Genomic DNA, 20,111 nt, shown 5'->3' with positions numbered 1-20,111 from the left:
AGTGCCAATCTCCTCCCTTTACCCTTTACCCCGGGCACATATTTCTATTCAAATGATCATTGAATGTCCCTCCTGAATGCTTCAATTGAACCTGCCTCCAATACAGTTCCAGGCAGTACATTCCAGATCTGAATTACTTCTTTTTCCTCATTTATTTCATCTTTTGCATATCATTTTAAATCTGTGCCCTCTCATTCTCAAATATCTTAAGAGAAAGATTCTTCCTACAAACTCTGCCCAGTCCTCTCACAACTTTAAAATCTGCTTAGCCTTCATCTCTCCAAAGAGAAAAGGCCCCTCTTCTCCAATCTCTCTTCATGGCTGAGGTATCCGCACTGTTGCAGGGTCAGCACTGAGGGAGGGGACATGTTGGAGGTTCAGTGCTGAGAGGGCTCCACACTGTTGGACGGTCAGCACTGAGGGAGGGGACATTGTTGGGGGGTCAGTGCTGAGAGAGCTCCACACTGTTGGAGGGTCAGTGCTGAGGGAGTGGGCATGGAAGTTTCCCAATCCAGAACCATACTAGTAAACATCTTCAGAGCTCTCTCTGAAGTGTTCACATTCTTCCTGTACTGTGGTGCCCAGGACTGGTACACAATACTCCAGTTGAAGTCTAACAAGTGATTATACAAATTAAATGGAATCAGTTTTATCTTCTACACTATGCCCTTGTTAATAAATTCAGGATATTATATGCTTCAATAATCTCTCTCTCTTGTTGACTTGTCACTAAAGCTGTAATGGACACATACATCCAGGTTTCTCAGCTCCTGTGGCCCCTTTAGAATTGTATCATTTATTTTATGTTGACTCTCGAGGTGTCACATACCAGAATGAATCACCTCATACTTCTCTGCATTGAGATTTAGGTTAGATTAGAATCCCAACAGTGTGGAAGCAGGCCCTTCAGCCCAACAAGTCCACACCGATCCTCTGAAGAGTAACCCACCCAGACTAATGCATATAACATGATGGGCAATTTAACATGGCCAATTCACCTGATCTGCACATCTTTGGACTGTGAGAGGAAACTGGAGCATCCTGAGGAAACCCATGCATACATGGGGAAAATGTGCAAACTCCACACAGACAGTCACCCAAAGCTGGAATCAAACCTGGGACCCTGGTGCTGTGAGGCAGCAGTGCTAACCACTAAGCCACTGTGCTGCTCCTTCATATCCTTCATATACCTTCCCACTCCACCAAATTGTCAAAGTAGTTTTGAAGATCCATACTATCCTCTTCCTTACAGACACTTATAAAATCATGAGGGACATGGATAGGGTGAATAGCCAAGGTCTTTTACCCAAGATGGTGGAGACCAAAATTAGAGGGCATAGGTTTAAGGTGAGAGGGGAAAGATTTAAAAGAGGCCTGAGGGGCAACTTTTTCTCACTGAGAGTGATGTATGGAATGAGCTGCCAGAAGAATTGGTGGAGGCTGGTACAATTACAACATTTAAAAGGGTATCTGATTGGTAATGGTTTAGAGAGATATGGGTCAAATGCCGGCAAATGGGACTAGTTTAATTTACGATATCAGATCAGTATGGATGAGTTGGACCAAAGGGTCCGTTTTCCGGCTTATAACTCTATCACATCAGTGGTCTTATTTAGATCATTTAAACATAGGAAAGCAATGGCTACAATACTGATGCTGGGGGATCTGCCTTCTGTACCATCCTCCAATCTGAAAAAATGTGTGTTAACCATCACTCTCTGTTTCCTGTCAAGCAGCCAGCTTTGTTTCCATGTTGCTCCTGTCTCTTGCATTCTAACATTCTAACTTTAACATTTCTTACAAGTCTGTTATGTGATAGTCAATATGTCTAATCTTTTCAAGACACCAGCAAGTTAGCTAAATTCAATTTTCCCTTTTCAAATCCATGTTAGTGCATCTTAATCACATTATTCTATTTAAATATTAGCTTTATCTTGTTTGCATAAGCTTCCTCATCACCAAAGTTAAACTGAATGATGATTCCCTTCTAACCTTTTGTGAATTATGGTGTAGTGTTTGCAATTCTCCAGTTCCTCTGTGTTTCGGGAAGGCTGAAAGATCAATTCAAGTTTATGTATTTGTTGAACTTAGGTTACATTTTAACTAATTATTTGATCTGCTAAGTAATAGATATATTAAATTAAATAGCTGTGATGTAACCATATCGATTTGCAGTAATTGTAATTATTTACTAGTTGATTCTTGTCACGTGTTGATCTTGTTCTCTGACTTTATATGGAACTGCAATTATTTGATTAAAGGGTATATTGCTCTTAGTACCTAAATAAATAATAAATACTTGGTTTTGATTCATTAGCTTCCTTATGCTCTATTAACCATATTATTATTTCTTCAGGTTTTCCTTACCAATCTGGGACCAATCTGTAGTTTGAAAGCCACTCTTGCCCTTGCCTTTGATTTGTCTCCTCCACCACTGGACCTTCCAAGGAGTAAGAGTGAACTGGCAGACTTTAGGACCTGGAGGCCAGTAACATTTGGCTCGTTTGTTAGCTCTTAGTGAGCTAATTGATGGGCAGCTGGTCAGGTTTGCCCAGCAGCCAGGATGGTGTGTCAGTCACCACCTATTACACTCACCTCCACATCGATCCAAAAAAATAGGAACATTCCATCCTCAATTAATATCACTCTACAGAGCTGTCTTATTCTGGAGCTGCCAAGCTTTATTCTGCAGCGTCTAATCTCTTGGGGGAGAGGTACGAACTGTTGTCCCAAGCTTTGGAATTTGCAGGATCTGGAATGAATCACAGTTTAGGACAGGAAGGTAAAATATTGATGTGTATATTGGTGGGGTCAGAAACATCCACATTCAGGATTGGAATGTTTTACACTTAGGACAAGAAAATGATTAATAAAAATAGGATGAAAATAGAGAGAGAGAAAAATTAAATGAAATGAGGAAAAATATCATGGTTTATTAAATTAAAACCACAAGCAGAAAGTGTATGATATACCAGTTCTGAGTGCTGATAAAGTTCTGACCTATTTCACAGCTATGGGTAATATACAACTCTCACTTCCATGTTCTTTTCAATTTACTTTGGTCTCCGGTCCTTGAAGATGCATCTCTTACACGAGAGCAATTGAACTGACCACATATATTTGTGTTTAAAAATAAAACTCAGGCATTTCCTCAGAGTCAGTAAGTTAACTGCTGCACTGTTTACACAAAACAGAAAGTTTTAATTTATGTGGTTGGGAATTTGTTTGAAAACTCTACTGATCTGAATTGTGAGCTGCCATTAACTGAGTAATAGGTCAGTAGCAATTGGTGACCTAGGTCACCAGAACTGAGCCTGTGATTCATCGAGAAACTCGCCCACTCCTGCTTGATATCACTTGGAGATGCCGGTGTTGGACTGGGCTGTGCAAAGTTAAAAATCTCACAACACCAGGTTATAGACCAACAGGTTTAATTGGAAGCACTAGCTTTTGGAGTGACGCTCCTTCATCCGGTGATGGTGGAGGACACAATTCTAAGGTACCTTGATTGTTGAGTTTTTCATCTGTTCAAATACCATGATAACGAACAGATGAAAGACTCAACAGACAATCAAGGTATTTTTCAATGTATAATTTCAGTTACATCACACTGTAAATTTTTGCTATAAATTCTGTGCCTTAGAATTGTGTCCTCTACTATCGCCTGATGAAGGAGCGCTGCTCCGAAAGCTAGTGTGCTTCCAATTAAACCTGTTGGTGTTGTGTGATTTTTAATCCTGCTTGATAGTTCTGGTCGTCAGAACTAAGCCAAGAGAAAATGGGAAAAAGCAAATAAGAATGTTTAATGTCAAAGACCACGATCCTGCCAGCTTTTCCTGTTGCTGTTTACCAGTCTGCAAGTAATCATTAAATGGGAAACATCTTCACAGCTGAATGATGTTATGGCATAACAACTATTTGTTAATTGTGGAGCTGTAGAGGATCAAAGGGAGCTAGCTGTCCATGGCACTACAACGATATAGTGGTTTGCTGAAATAGTAATGCAGAGAGTCAAGTGATATTCTGAGAACTGGGTTCAAATCCCACCTCAGTAGATCGTGGAATTTGAATTCAATAACATTGTAAATGAAAATGTCTAGCAATTGTCACAAAATTATAAATGAAATCCACTGATCACCTTTAGGGAAGGAAAGATGTTGTCCATACCTGCTCTGGAGTATATTGAGGCCTACATACCTCAGGCCACCTGGCATCGACCTGGGCACAACAAATGACAATGGCAAACTCAGCCAACTTGATCTAGATTCACAAAGTCATAGAGATGTACAGCATGGAAACAGACCCTTCGATCCAACCTGTCCACGCCGACCAGATATCCCAACCAAACTAGTCCCACCTGCCAGCAAATGGCCCATATCCCTCCAAACCCTTCCTATTCATTAACCCATCCAAATGCCTTTTAAATGTTGCAATTGTACCAACCTCCACCACTTCTTCTGGCAGTTCATTCTGTACACTCGCCACCCTCTGCATGAAAAGGTTGCCCCTTAGGTCTCTTTCATATCTTTCCCCCTCACCCTAAACCTATGCCCTCTAATTCTGGACTCCCCAACCCCAGGGAAAACATTTTGTCTATTTATCCCGTCAACGCCCCTCATAATTTTGTAAACCTCTATAAGGTCACCTCTCAGCCTCTGGCGCTCCAGGGAAAACAGCCCCAGCTGTTCAGCCTCTCCCTATAGCTCAAATCCTCCAATCCTGGCAACATCCTTGTAAATCATTTCTGACCTTTTCAAGTTTCACAACATCTTTCCAATAGGAAGGAGATCAGAATTGCACGCAATATTCCAACAGTGGCCTAACCAATGTCCTGGACTGCTGCAACATGACCTCCCTGTACTCATATATTCTGACCAATAAAGGAAAGCATACCAAACGCCTTCTTCACTACTTGCAAAATCTTCCTCGCAAAGCTCTGGGGTCTAGTACCAACAATGGGAGAGCTGTCTCACAGAATAGACAAGCAATAGCCTGACATAATCATGTTGACAGAATTGTATCATATATATAATGTCCTAGACATATCATCCGAAAAATAACCTCCCAACTCCTATATTCAATGCTCTATCCAACACAGGAAAGCATACCAAATGCCTTCTTCACTATCCTATCTACCTGCAACTCCACTTTCAAGGAACTATGAACCTGCAATCCAAGGTCTCTTTGTTCAGCAACACTCCACAGGACCTTACCATTAAGTATACAAGTCCTGCCTTGATTTGCCTTTCCAGAATGCAGTACCTCACATATATCTAAATTAAACTCCATGTGCTATATGTCAGCCTATTGGCCCATCTGATCAAAATCCTGTTGTACTCTGAGGTAACCTTCTTCATTGTCCACTACATCTCCAATTTTGGTGTCATCTGCAAACCTCCTATGTTCACATCCAAATCATTTATATAAATGATGAAAAGTAGTGGACCTAGCACCGAACCTTGTGGCACACCACTGGTCACAGGCCTACAGTCTGAAAAGCAACACTCAAAGACCATCCTCTGTCTTCTACCATGTTGCCACTGTACAGGACATTGGTTAGGCCACTGTTGGAATATTGCATGGAATTCTGGTCTCCCTCCTATCTGAAGGATGTTGTGAAACTTGAAGGGTTCAGAAAGGATTTACAAGGATGTTGCTGGGGTTGGAGGATTTAAGCTATAGGAAGAGGCTAATTGGGTGGGACTGTTTTCCCTGGAGTGTCAGAGGCTGAAGAGTGACCTTACAGAGGTCATGAGGTTTATAAAATCATGAGGGGGATGGATAGAGTAATTAGACAAGGTATTTTCCCTGGGGTGGTGGAGTCCAGAACTATAGGGCATAGGTTTAGAGTGAGAGGGGAAAAATTTAGAAGGGACTTAAGAGGCAACTTTTTCACATAGAGGGTGGTGCGTGTATGGAATGAGCTGCCAGAGAAAGTGATGGAGGCTGGTACAATTACAGCATTTAAAAAGCGTTTGGATGGGTATATGCATATGAGGAGTTTAGAGAGATATGGGCCAAGTGCGGGAAAATGGGACTAGATTAGGCTGGGATATCTGGTCAGCATGGAGGAGTTGGATGAAGGGTCTGTTTCCATGCTGTATAACTCTATGACTCTATGGCCTCTTTGACTAGCAGAGATTACAACACAATGCGCAGTGGCACCAGTTGGGAGGGAGATGCCCTAGGAATCCTCAACATTGACTCCAGATCCCCTGAAGACCCATGGCATCAACAAAACATGGACAAGGAAACTTTATGCTGATTACAACATGCACCATCTGCTTCCCCTAGTGCTCCTCCAACTGTGTTGTGTGGCACTTTCACCATGCAGAATGGAATCAAATCTAACAAGTCAAGGCTGGGCTGACAGACATCAGAAACAGTGGAATCATACTCTAATACAATCTGAAACCTCACGTCCCAGCATCTCTCTCGTTCTACTATTGCCACCAAACCAGGGAATCAACACTGGTTCAATGGAGAGTGCAGCAGGTCTACCAGGAACGAAAAATGAGGTATCACCCTGGTAAAGCTACAACACGGGACTAGAGTACATGTGTCCCTCTACCATAAGGTCAGAAATGGGGATGTTCACTGATGATTGCACAATGTACATCACCATTTGTGATTCCTCACACATTTAAGCAGTCCTTATTCAAACACAGTAAGATTTTGGTTGATGAGTGACAGCTGACATACATGCCACACAAATGCAAAGCAATGACCATCTCCCAATAAGCGAGATACAATGTTTCAACAGTTCACCACCACCTTCTCAAAGTCAACTGGAGATGAGCAATAAAAGTTGACCCAGGCAGTAACACCTACATGGCATAAATGTAAATCAGGTATGAAAAGCAATCAGAAGACCAAATGAAATGGCAACCTTTGTCTCTGAATGTGAAAGGGGTCAGACTCCATCAGTAGTACAGTGGTTCAGTTGTTAGTCTGGCCACTGACCCTCAGGAAGAGAATATTGCTGGTAGCTAGATTGGAAATTGAAAGCTAGGACCTCTAAAGCAGGATTTGTTTAATTATTCATAAACCTATGTGTTAGTAAGCATCAAAATGGAATCATTGAATAATTGAACACTTGGTTAAAAAGCTGATGCAGGAGGGTGGACAACAGAATTCTGAGGCAGTGGAACTGATTCTGGGAAAGCTGAGACCTGCAAAAGTTGGACACTGAGCAGGACAGGGATAACTATTCTTGCAGGGAGATTTGTTAGTGCCTATTGGTGAGAGTTTCAACTAGATTAGCAAGGGGTTGGGAACTGGAAAGCAGGGAACAGGAGGCAGAAACTGAGGAAGTGAAACTGAAAAACAGAGGAAACAAAAATTTATCAATCAACAGCACAGAAAATTGGCAACATTAAGTGTGTAAAGTATTCTGACCCACACAGATCACCTTATAGCTATATTAAATGTTAATTCCAAATGTATTTTTAAAAGAGGAATGATATAGCCAAAACGATTGCAGATGTAAACCTAGTGACTACGTGTAGAGAAATTGTGGAATGTCACTTCTATAGAGAGTTAGGAAAACCTCAAATGGAAAGAGTGTAAAGGAAGAGATATCAAGAGGCTGACTATCTAACCTCCTCTCAGCAGGAGCCATCTCCTTTAAATGTTTGTTCTTTACCCTTCAAGTGATCTATGACAATGTGTTATAAAGGTGAGCTTCAACCTTAACCTGTGTCTGTGTATGAAGTGTTAGTGGCTTGACATTCTCATGTGTGGACAATTGTGCTGTGTAGGTCACAGCTTTGAGAGCAGTCTTTGAACACCCCTACATTTTAGATAAAGAAGGGAAAATCTATTCACTTACTCGGAATGTTGCCAGCCAGCCATTGTTGAAAGAAGCCAGAACAAAAGCATTTTAGACAAACTGCAAAGCCAAGTATCTCGACTGTTCAACTGACAAATTCAATGTTCCAGGTTATCACTGTAACAGCTACAGTACCTTCCATGTACTCTTCACAAACAAGTTAGAAACTAAACAAAAAAAAATTGCAGGTGCTGGAAATGAAAAACAAAACAGAAATCCCTGTAAAACTCAGCAGATCTGGCAGCATCTGTGGAGAGAAAACAAAGTTAACATTTCAGGTCCAGTGACATTAACTTAAAGACTAACCGGTTTATTCAAAAACCTGTTAATTGTTTTAATCTGTGAATGTGTAATAAATCCGGAAGTCCTGGGTATGTTTTATAAACAAGTAAAAAGTGAGGTCTGCAGATGCTGGAGATCAGAGCTGAAAATGTGTTGCTGGTTAAAGCACAGCAGGTCAGGCAGCAACCAAGGAACAGGATCCTTGGATGCTGCCTAACCTGCTGTGCTTTAACCAGCAACACATTTTCAGCTATGTTTTATAAACGGCAATGTCTTAATAATAAACTTACATTATTGTTTCCAGGTTTCTCCATGATGTGATTCATTCTATCTCTGTAACTTCTTCTGTCTTAGAGTTGTCTGAGATCTCTGTGATCTGCAGTTGTGACTTGCTGCACATACTGATTTTCATCTCTCCAGCATTAACAGCAATGCCTTTTGCTGTCTGAGGTCTAACCTCTGCAATTCCCTCCTTAAGCCTCTGCAACTTTGTTTCCCTGATCTAAACATGTCCTAAAGCCTGCCTCTTTGATCAACCTTGTGATCACCTCCTTACTAAGCTTCGTGTTGAATATTGTTTCTCCTGTGAAATACTTAAGGTTGTTCGATGATAAGCTGCTATACAAATGTAAATTTACATTTCTTTTTGCATTTGATCCTTTTTATTAGTTTCTGAATTCTTGTTAGTGGTGTGAATGAGAAATAATAGAAATTCCAAGTGCAGATTTTGAATTTTTTGAGATATTGCATTATGATTCTCTTTAGATTTTTAGATTAGATTAGACTTACAGTGTGGAAACAGGCCCTTCGGCCCAACAAGTCCACACCGACCCGCCGAAGCGCAACCCACCCATACCCCTACATTTACCCCTTACCTAACACTACGGGCAATTTTAGCTTGGCCAATTCACCTGACCCGCACATCTTTGGACTGTGGGAGGAAACCGGAGCACCCGGAGGAAACCCACGCAGACACAGGGAGAACGTGCAAACTCCACACAGTCAGTAGCCTGAGTCGGGAATTGAACCCGGGTCTACAGGCGCTGTGAGGCAGCAATGCTAACCATTGTGCCACTGTAACTCACTCACAAGTGTTCTATGTTTACTATACTATGTTTCCAATCATTCATTTGTAACTCTTTACTAACTCACTCAAAACAGCACTATATTTAATATATTGTTTCCATTCATTCGTTTTGTAGTACATTTTACTCTTATAAGATAAACATCCCTTCCAGCCAATTACTGTTTCTTTATACTTTTTTAATTGTTAGAATTCATTTTTAATTCTTAAAATTCTTATATCTGTTTCTTTATCAAAGGTTACCCCTGAATAAGTGTTAATACTGTAACCTAATCAGAACAAGGCCATCCAACTATGATGTCTCCTTAACCCACTCTAAACCATTGAAAGATTAACCGTCTCTCAGGACCTGAATTGGTCGCAGAATATCAAACAGTTTCTTCCAATAGAATGTATTTTTTAAATACATATTGAATAGATCCCCGACCCCCTTTAAGAAACATAAAATCAAAACAGTGCTGTCAAAGAACTGTCAAAACCAGCAATAGTAAATGAAATCTCACAACTCAGCTGCAGGACAATTTAATATCCTCTATACATTTACTTAGTACATGTATAATTTCTCACCTATTTCAATTATATGAATCTAGTATTTTTACTAACATTACTAACTTTAAAGGCAAAATGACTAACACCTCTTAATTATGCAAACTCCGACTGGACAGACATTCTAATCCCACCAGGGGTAACAGCCAGCATTTAACAAGTGCTTAACCCATCCTGTGTCTCCCGTATTTCCTGTTACTCTTGGATATTTGTGACTGCTCTTGTCTTGGAGCTCCATCAGACTGCTCTTGCCTTGGAGCTCCATCAGATTGAGGTTGAAGTCATTTAGAGTCTAATTTTCATCCTGGTTGTCAACATAAAATGGACAATAGAGAATCAACAACCAGAAATATCCTTAAGTAAAAAATGAGGTCTGCAGATGCTGGAGATCACAGCTGCAAATGTGTTGCTGGTCAAAGCACAGCAGGTTAGGCAGCATCTCAGGAATAGAGAATTCGACGTTTCGAGCATAAGCCCTTCATCAGGAATAAGAGAGAGAGAGCCAAGCAGGCTGAGATAAAAGGTAGGGAGGAGGGACTAGGGGGAGGGGCGATGGAGGTGGGATAGGTGGAAGGAGGTCAAGGTGAGGGTGATAGGCCGGAGTGGGGTGGGGGCGGAGAGGTCAGGAAGAGGATTGCAGGTTAGGAGGGCGGTGCTGAGTTGAGGGAACCGACTGAGACAAGGTGGGGGGAGGGGAAATGAGGAAGCTGGAGAAATCTGAATTCATACCTTGTGGTTGGAGGGTTCCCAGGCGGAAGATGAGGCGCTCCTCCTCCAGCCGTCGTGTAGTTGTGTTCTGCCGGTGGAGGAGTCCAAGGACCTGCATGTCCTCGGTGGAGTGGGAGGGGGAGTTAAAGTGTTGAGCCACGGGGTGATTGGGTTGGTTGGTTCGGGCGGCCCAGAGGTGTTCTCTGAAGCGTTCCGCAAGTAAGCGGCCTGTCTCACCAATATAGAGGAGGCCACATCGGGTGCAGCGGATGCAATAGATGATGTGTGTGGAGGTACAGGTGAACTTGTGGCGGATATGGAAGGATCCCTTGGGGCCTTGGAGGGAAGTGAGTGTGGAGGTGTGGGCGCAAGTTTTACATTTCCTGCGGTTGCAGGGGAAGGTGCCGGGGGTGGAGGTTGGGTTGGTGGGGGGTGTGGATCTGACAAGGGAGTCACGAAGGGAGTGGTCCTTGCGGAACGCTGATAGGGGAGGGGAGGGAAATATATCCTTGGTGGTGGGGTCCGTTTGGAGGTGGCGGAAATGGCGGCGGATAATACGTTGTATGCGCAGGTTGGTGGGGTGGTAGGTGAGAACCAGTGGGGTTCTGTCTTGGTGGCGGTTGGAGGAGCGGGGCTCAAGGGCGGAGGAGCGGGAAGTGGAGGAGATGCGGTGGAGGGCATCGTCGATTAGTCCAGTTTTATTCTCCACTGAAGTTAATTAAAGTGAAATGTAAAACAAGCTGCAATGCACTATATTACTGGATATGTTCTACACTATTCCTCTCATCAACTTTATTGAATCTACTTGGGTTATTTTCAGGCAATTTGTTCTGTCTAAACCACTTACAGTTAAAACTTGCTTTTTGTGGTTTTCCTTCTCCCATTGACTCATGAGGTATTTTATATCCCACGCATTGTAAAAAAGGAAGCCAACATTAAAAATTTTTTATGACTCTTGGAGTAATAATGGAAACGTCATGCCCTTCTGGATAAGTGCACTTTTACCAATAGTTTATCATGGTAGGATATTGCGCACTATTCAATGACAATGATTTAATTGTATTGGGTAATCCAATACCAATGGTTTTAAAGATCATAGAGTCATAGAGATGCACAGTGTGGAAACAGACTCTTTGGTCCAACTCGTCCATGCTGATAGATATCCTAACCTAATTTAGTCCCATTTGACAGCATTTGGCCCATATTTCTCTAAACCCTTCCTATTCATTTACTCATCCAGATGCCTTTTAAATGTTGTAATTGTACCAGCCTCCACTACTTCCTTTGGCAGCTCATTCCATACACGTGAAAAAGTTGCCCCTCAAATCCCTTTTATATCTTTCCCCTCTCGCCTTAAACCTATGCCCTCTAGTTCTGGATTCCCCACCCCAGGGAAAAGACCTTGTCTGTTTATCCTATCTATGCCTGTCATCATTGTGTTGAAATTCTAATGTTCATGTTCATTCTAGAGAACCGTTAGATCTTGTGGTCACCCAGTCATAGAAAAGATATTATTAAGCTGGAGAGGTTTCAGAAGAGATTTATTAGGATGTTGCTGGGTATGGAAGGTTTGAGTTATAAAGAAAAGCTGGATAGACTGGGATATTTTTCATGGAGCATAAGAGGTTTAGAGGTGACCTTATAGAAGTTCATAAAATGATGGGGGGTATAGGTAGGATAAATGGAAGGTGTATTTTTCCTAGTCTGGGGGATTTCAAGACTAGGAGGCATATATTTAAGGTGAGAGAGAGATTTAAAAAAGACAGAAGTGGCAAATTTTGTACACAGAGGGTGGTTCATGTTTAGAATTAACTTCCTGAGGAAGTGCTGGATGTGGGGACAATTACAAGACATTTGGATAAGTACATGAATAGGAAAGGTTTTGAGGGATATGGGCCAGGAGCAGGCAGGTGGGACTGGTTTAGTTTGGGATTATGTTCAGCATGGACTGGTTGGACTGAAGGGTCGGTTTCCTGGCTGTATGACTGTAGGACTCTATGACTCTAAGAGATCATATCAGTGGATCAGTGTCAATTTCAAGAGGGCCAGCAAATATATGTGCTAAGACAATCTTGAGAGAGCCATTAAATCGGAGGTCATTGCTGGCACAGGGTATGATTGATTGTCATGCATATGACCATCAAGACTTCCAAAGTACAACGAGTAGCCTTCATCAACAGAAGTGGGGAGGTGCATGGCTGCTCAGTGCTGAGCAGTGCTTCCTTATATATACTTCAGAATCCCAGATTAGATTAGATTAAATTCCCTACAGTATGGAAACAGGCCCTTCAGCCCAACCAGTCCACACCGACCCTCCGAGGAGTAACCCACCCACACCCATTTCCCTCTGACTAATGCACCTAACACTATGGGCAATTTTGCATGACCAATTCACCTGACCTGCACATCTTTGGACAATGGGAGGAAACTGGAACACCCAGAGGAAACCCACACAGACACGGGGAGAACGTGCTAAACTCCACACAGTCAGTCACCCAAGGCTGGAATCTAATCTGAGACCCTGGTGCTGTGAGCCACCACAGCTTTTCTGCAATCCCCTCCTAATGATTGCTGAGAGACAGGGAGTGCCCACTAAAGACAGCCACTCATTCTTGTAACCAACCACGCAGGGATGCTTTAGGAGAGCTGCAATCCCTGTTTTAGAGAAACCTGATCAACAATGGAACAGGCCATTGGGCCCCTGAAGATTTGATTCAGGTGCATAGATGTGCTCCAGTATGCTCCAGTGAGAGTTTTTTTGTTTGGTGGTGATCTACTGTGTACTACACAACCTAGTGCCTTGAAGATGGGGGGCATTAAAGGATTATCTTGTGGATTGCCATCCCATCAATGGCAATGAGGAGGTGGAGGCAGCTGCTGGAGTGGGGTGGTAGTCTAGATAGGTAGAAGTTATTCCCAATTGTCAAACGCTTGAGAGCTATAGGATGCTGATTTAAGTTGATTGGCAAAAGGATCAAGGCAGCATAAGGAAAGACAGTTTTCAACAGTGTGTGGTTAGGTTCTGGAAGTTTGGGTTTTTCTGAATTCTTTCTGTACCTACTCTTAGCATATTAGTGATCTGTGCACCTGGACCACCAAGTTACTTTGAATTACATTGCTTCTAACTTTCCATAATTTAGAAAGTGTCATTATAAGCCCAAAGTGAATGATCCTGTATTTGCTGATATTGACATTACAATGACATGCTGATAGTCTCCGATCAGTTGAAGATTTTCAAACTGTTGAGTCACCATATTCTTATAAACTCTATTACTGTAGTTGGATAATTGGAAATCATTCATCTGGTTAGATGTCGCTCAGCCCTCTCCACCATCTGAGGTGCTGCTCCACCTTGTTCTGACCCGTCGTTTCTTTTGGTAACACCTATCAGTTTATGTTAAAGGGTTTTGCTCTTCTCCCTTATTTCATTCACTTTGCTTTTCCATGGCAACTATTCAGATCCCTTCACATCTACCCGAGACATACATTCTATTTCTTTAATTAATAAAGTTTTGCACAGTATGTTCAAGACTGAGACAGATTTTTAACCAGTAAAGAAATCAAGTTTTGTAGGGCTATAACAGGAAAGAGGAGTTGAGGATTATCAGATCAGCCTTGATCTCACTGAATAGCAGAACAGACTTGATGATCCATATATCTCATTCTTACATTCTACGATCTATTGTCCCATTCCAACATGATTTGGCCTTGAACATTTTATCATTTGGTCTTTCTCATCTTCCAACTTACTATAGACCTTCCCTTCTTTTTCGCACTCTCCCCTGTCGAACTCACAGAATCAATTATAAGCACAGAAGAAGACTATTTGGTTTGTCTGATATATACCAGCTCTCTACAAGAGCAACAGAGTTCGATGGTTGTTTTTGATCAGTGAACACCCAGTGTGCTAAAAGACCACTGTAGACTTCTATGACTCTACAACAGTTCCAATTCCCTGCCTCCTTCCTGAGGTGGTGCATTGCCTCTGGTTATTTTGACAATTACCTTAAACCTTTATCCTCTGGCTGTCAATCCTTTTACCATTGGGAGTAATTTCTACCTATCTGCTCTAAATCCACACCCCAGCAGCTTCTGCTATGTATTTGTTGCTATCAAAGATGGGCATGAAAAGCCACATATCCAAATTTTACAATGACATAATAGCTTGTAATGCAAGCAATGTCAATAGAAACATAAAATTATAAAGACTCGTTTATAGCTTGATTAAGTGAATGGGTAAAACTGACAAATGAATTACCATATGGGCAATGTGAGATTGTTCACTTTGGAATAGGACAAAACACTTCTAAATGATGGAAAGCCAGAAGCAATGTAGATCCAAAGTGACTTTGCTTTTAATAAAAGTCACAGCTGACAGTAACTGCTGAAGGAGAGTGAACTGATTTTCCTCAAGGTTAAAGTGGCCTACTGCAGGAAACACAGAGAGAGAGGGAGAGAGAGGGAGAGAACTCCTCAGCTGGTTGTAGTCTAAAATCTTTTTTGTACCTTGTTCACAGCACCAAGTTGTTCAGCCATCTGAGAACCAACCACATAATTGTTGGCAAGCAAAAGACGGTTGTCATTGGTAACCGGTCACTAGTCCACAAACCGATCTGCCACTTTTTGTCAACTGAAGTTTCATTTGGACACAGCTCCTCAGCTCCAATTCATCTGCGACCACTGCTGTATCCAACAACTTTGTAAATAATGTTTACAATAAGACCAAAGGAAATAGGAACCAGGAATAGGCCATTCAGCCCCTCATGCCTACTCTGTCAATCAATAGAATCATTGCTGATCCCACACTCCTCACGTCCACTTTCCTGCCTTTCCCCCATACCACTTGATTTCTCTACTGATCAAGAATCTATCCATCTCAGCCTTAAGTATACACAATGTATCTGCCCTCACAGCTCTCTGTGACAAATTCCAAACACTCTCAACTCTCCGAAAGAAGACATTCCTCCTTATCTCGTCTTAAAATAGTGCCTCTTTATTCTGAGACTATACCCTCCGGTCTTAGACTCTCATATGATGGGAAACATCCTCTCAACATTAAGCCCCTTGAAAATCCTATATGTTACAATGAGTTCACCTCCCATTCATCTAAACTCCAATAGTAAAGTTCGAACCTGTTTAATCTTTCCTTATGAGACAATCCCTCCATATCATGGATCATCCTAGTGAACCTTCTCTGAACTGCCTCCAATAATTAGCTCTTTAAATAAGGGGACCAAAATTGCTCACAGTACTCTAGATGTGGTCTCACCAGCAGTTGCAGTAAGACTTCTGTATTCTTATACTCCAACCCCTTTGAAATAAGGGCCAACGTTCCATTAGTCTTCCTTATTCCCTGCTGCACCTGTCTGTTAGCTTTCTGTGTTACATGTACAGGTAACCCCAAGTCCATTTGTGTTGCAGCTTTCCATAGTTCTTCACTATTTTAATAATACTCCATTCTTTTGTCCTCCCTTCCAAAATGAATAACATTTTCCCACATTACTCTCCAATTGCCACCCTATTGCCCACTTACTTAACCTATCAATACCTCTCTGTAAACTTTTTGTATCCCTCTGAGAACCTGCCTTTTCACATATGTTCGCTTCATCTGCAAATTCCATTACAGTACATTCACTTCCTTCCTTTAAGTCATTAATATATATTGTAAACAGTTGTGGTCCTAAGTAGTGATCTCTGTGGGGGTCACCAGCCTGAAATTGAATCCTGTATTCTCATTCACTGTTTCCTGTCCATGAGCTAATTCACTATCCAATTCTATTCCATGACAATATACTAACTACCCCAACAGCGTGGACTCCTATCTTATGATGGAACCTTTTAAATTAGTCAGACATGATTTCCCTTTCATGAAGCCATGCTGACTCTATTTGATGGAGTTATGATTTTTCAAATGTTCTGTATTACTTCCTTAATAATTGATTTCAACTTTTTTCCAACAATTGGTGTGAAGTCAATTGGCCAATAGTGAGCTGCTTTTAAAAATACACAGTTTTTAACAAAAGAAAACAAAAATACTATTTTCTTTCATTTTAATTAGTTCAGGAATTGTCTGCACATTTTCAAATGTTTTACTTAAAGAAACGGAATATGTTTTTAGGGCAAGTAATTAAGCAGGTGATTGGGTAAATCAATGAATGAATTGGTAACAGATGCCATAGTCCGGGATCCCACAACCAACAGATCAGAATCCTGCAGTCCTGCCATTCCAGTTGTGAATGGTGGTGGGCAATTAAATAACTAACAGGAGGTGGAATCTCTACAAATATCCCACATTTGGTGTATGGGGAGGCTAGAATATCAGTGCAAATGACAAGGCTGAAGTACTTGCATCAATATTCAGCCAGGAGTTTTGAGTGGATGATCCACCTTGGCCTTCTCCTCAGGATCCCAGCCTCATGTTAAACAACTCGATACACTCCAGGTGATTTCAAGAAGCAACTGAAATGCTATATACTGCAAAGGTCAACGTTCCCTCTAAGCTGTGCACACAGCTGCTCCAATATTCCACACACAGCAATCGATGTCCAGATTCTGGAAGATGCTGCCACACACAGGCTTTAGAACTGGTCAGAAGTTTAGAGAGAACAGCAGCAAAGGCTATCGACCCGAACACCATTTCAGAAAAATTCCTGAAGACTTGTTCTCCAGAACCTTTCCAGTACAGCCACCAAACTGGCATCTACTTGACAATGTGGAAAATTGCCCACAAATTACATCCAGCACACAAAAAGCAGACGAATCCAACTTGGTCAATTAGTGATTTCTCAGTCTCCTCTCCAAAGTTGGGGAAGGGGTAATTGACAGTGATATCAAGCAGCCCTTGCAACAATATAACCTGTTCATTGACACTTAGTTTGAGACCACACGGGTCCTCAGCTCATTAAAGCTTGATTCAAATGTAGACAAGAGTTGAAACTCGGGGAGAGGTAGGCGTAACTGCTCTTCATGTCAAAGCAGCATCAAGGAGCCAGAGCAAAATATGAGTTAATAGGAATGAGAGGAAGAAGCACTCCATTGGTCAGAGTCATTACTTGGCACAAAGGAACATTACCTCAGGGTAATGTCTGCGGCCCAACCATCTTCAGGTGCTTCATCAATGACCTTCCCTCCATCGTAAGGTCAGAAGTAGGGATGTTTGCTGATATTTGCACAATGCTCAGCACCTCTCATGATTCCTGTGACAATGATGCAGGCTGTGTCCAAATGTAGCAAAAATGGGACTGCACCCAGCCTTGGGCTGATAAGTGGCAAAGCAAGCAGCATTCACACCGCAGTATGTAGAGGGTAGTGCGTGTATGGAACAAGCTGTCAGAGGAAGTGGTGGAGGTTGGTATGGATTGCAAAATTTAAAAGACATCCAGATGGGTACAGAAGGGTTTGGAGGGATATGTGCCAAAAACTTGCAAATGTGATTAGATCAGATTGGGATGTCTGGTCAGTGCAAATGAATTGGACCGAAGGATCTGTTTCTGTGCTTTATAACTCTATGATGTTATAAGTGCCATTAAATGGTAATTTCTAATAAGATAGAATCTAACCATCATATTTTGACATTGAATGGCATCGCATTGTTAAATTCTCAACTCTCTGCCCCACTATCACCAATTTCAGGGTGTTTTAGATGGGGTGTTAAACCAGAGTTCATTCTGTCCTTACAGATATTCACAAACATTTCATCCATTACTTAAAGAAGATGAGCAAAATCTCAGGTGCATCAACGTCAACATCATCAAATACCACAAAATTATTTTATCCACAAGCCCTGGCTGTGCTAAAGCTTGCTTCTGTATTTACATACATAACAATAATTAATTATTTGTGATACTTTTTGAGACATTCTGAGGCTATGAATAAATTCAAGGTCTTTATTGATATGAACAAGTATTAATCAAACAGTTTATGGGACTTATACTTTGTGATTTGCAATACTGAATAAGCGTATGTCACAAAATGCCTTCAAAGGCTATGCATTTTTCTTCATGGACCTGAGAAGTGAGAAAGAAACTATCCCAAACAAGATGTAATACAATATCAATGTGTTGCAGGGATGCACCTGTTACAGCCAAATGACTGGAGGTACTTGAAAGCAGGGAGAGCTTTGTGTTAGACTGGCAACATTGGAACGTGACTGATGATGAAGTGGGTGAAGTGTTAGCATTGAGCCCAGAGTGCTGCAGACGACCACCTGAAGAAGATATAGTTCAATGCGCAGTATGTGAGGTTTGTGGGGTATGGACAGGAGATATCCTTTGAAGGTATACGCACAGGCCTTGACAACTGTCACGTGAAGTCATTGAACTACTTACGTCACTGTTGCTGAAGTCCTCTAAGTCAGACTGTGGCCACTCCACCCATTACTTTCTCAGACATCCCCTCTCAGCTTCCGTCCTGTTAACCTCCATTACTATACTGCCAATATTGCATCCATGAACACAGAAGTACTCTCTCTTCCCTGGAGTTTTATTTGTGCAGCTTCTCTTTGCTGTCACTGTCAATACAGACAGCCAATAGTAGCTGAAAATGTGTTGCTGGTCAAAGCACAGCAGGTCAGGCAGCATCCAAGGAACAGGAAATTCAACGTTTTGGGCCAGAGCTCTTCATCAGGCTCTGGCCCGAAACGTCGAATTTCCTGTTCCTTGGATGCTGCCTGACCTGCTGTGCTTTGACCAGCAACACATTTTCAGCTGTGATCTCCAGCATCTGCAGACCTCACTTTTTACTAGCCAATAGTAGCTTCCTTACACTGACTGCCCTTAAGAGGGGTAGGCTGCATATAAGAGCCATTTACTGTCACACTCTGCTGGATCCTCCGTTGAGTATTTGAGCAGCTCCCAGCTCAGATTCTACCTGGATCAATTCTGCAAGGAGGTAAATAATGAGGCTGTTCCAAGTTTGCATACTGCCTGCCTCAAAGGGAATGCAGCATAAACAGAAATTGCTGAAAAAGCTCCGCAGGTCAGGCAGTATCTGTGGAGAGAAATCAGAGTTAATATTTCGGGTCATGACCCTTCCTCAGAATGTCCTCGGGTCACTTAATGTTAACACTGATTTCTCTTCACAGATGCTGCCAGACCTGCTGAACTTTTTCAGCAATTTCTGTTTGTGTCTCCAATTTACAGATTCTACAGTTCTTTCAGGTTCCTTTTCATTAGGAATAGATGTCAACAGATTGTGATTGTAGACCTTGCATCTAAAAATGTGCCTTCACAAATTCTTAGTCCACTGTCATATGTCACGTCAGGATGTTTGCAAATGTATCTGCAATTTCCCTCCTAAACTCTCATACCTGAATTCAACACCAATGCTTTTGGGGAGCGGGTAGGACTGGGATTGGAGGTGAGCTGGCAAATGGTGAAGAGTCACATCTCTAGACAACTCAGCAGTCTTAAATAAACATAGAGTGCTGGAGAGATTCAGTAGGTCCAGCAGCCTCTGTAGAGAGAGGAATGTTTCAAGTCCATTATGAAACTTCTTCAGAGCTGGTTGAGTGTGTGAATATGGTACTGAAAATGTGTTGCTGGTTAAAGTGCAGCAGGTCAGGCAGCATCCAAGGAACAGGACGTTTCGGGCATAAGCCCTACTGTGTGAATATGGTGTCGCATGGCACAGAATGCTGTGGGAGCAGTTGTCTGAGGAGTG

Source organism: Hemiscyllium ocellatum, chromosome 22, assembly GCF_020745735.1.
Source record: "Hemiscyllium ocellatum isolate sHemOce1 chromosome 22, sHemOce1.pat.X.cur, whole genome shotgun sequence".
Classification (NCBI taxonomy): domain Eukaryota; kingdom Metazoa; phylum Chordata; class Chondrichthyes; order Orectolobiformes; family Hemiscylliidae; genus Hemiscyllium; species Hemiscyllium ocellatum.
The sequence above is the reverse complement of the archived record's forward strand: the minus strand, read 5'-3'. Positions refer to the sequence as shown.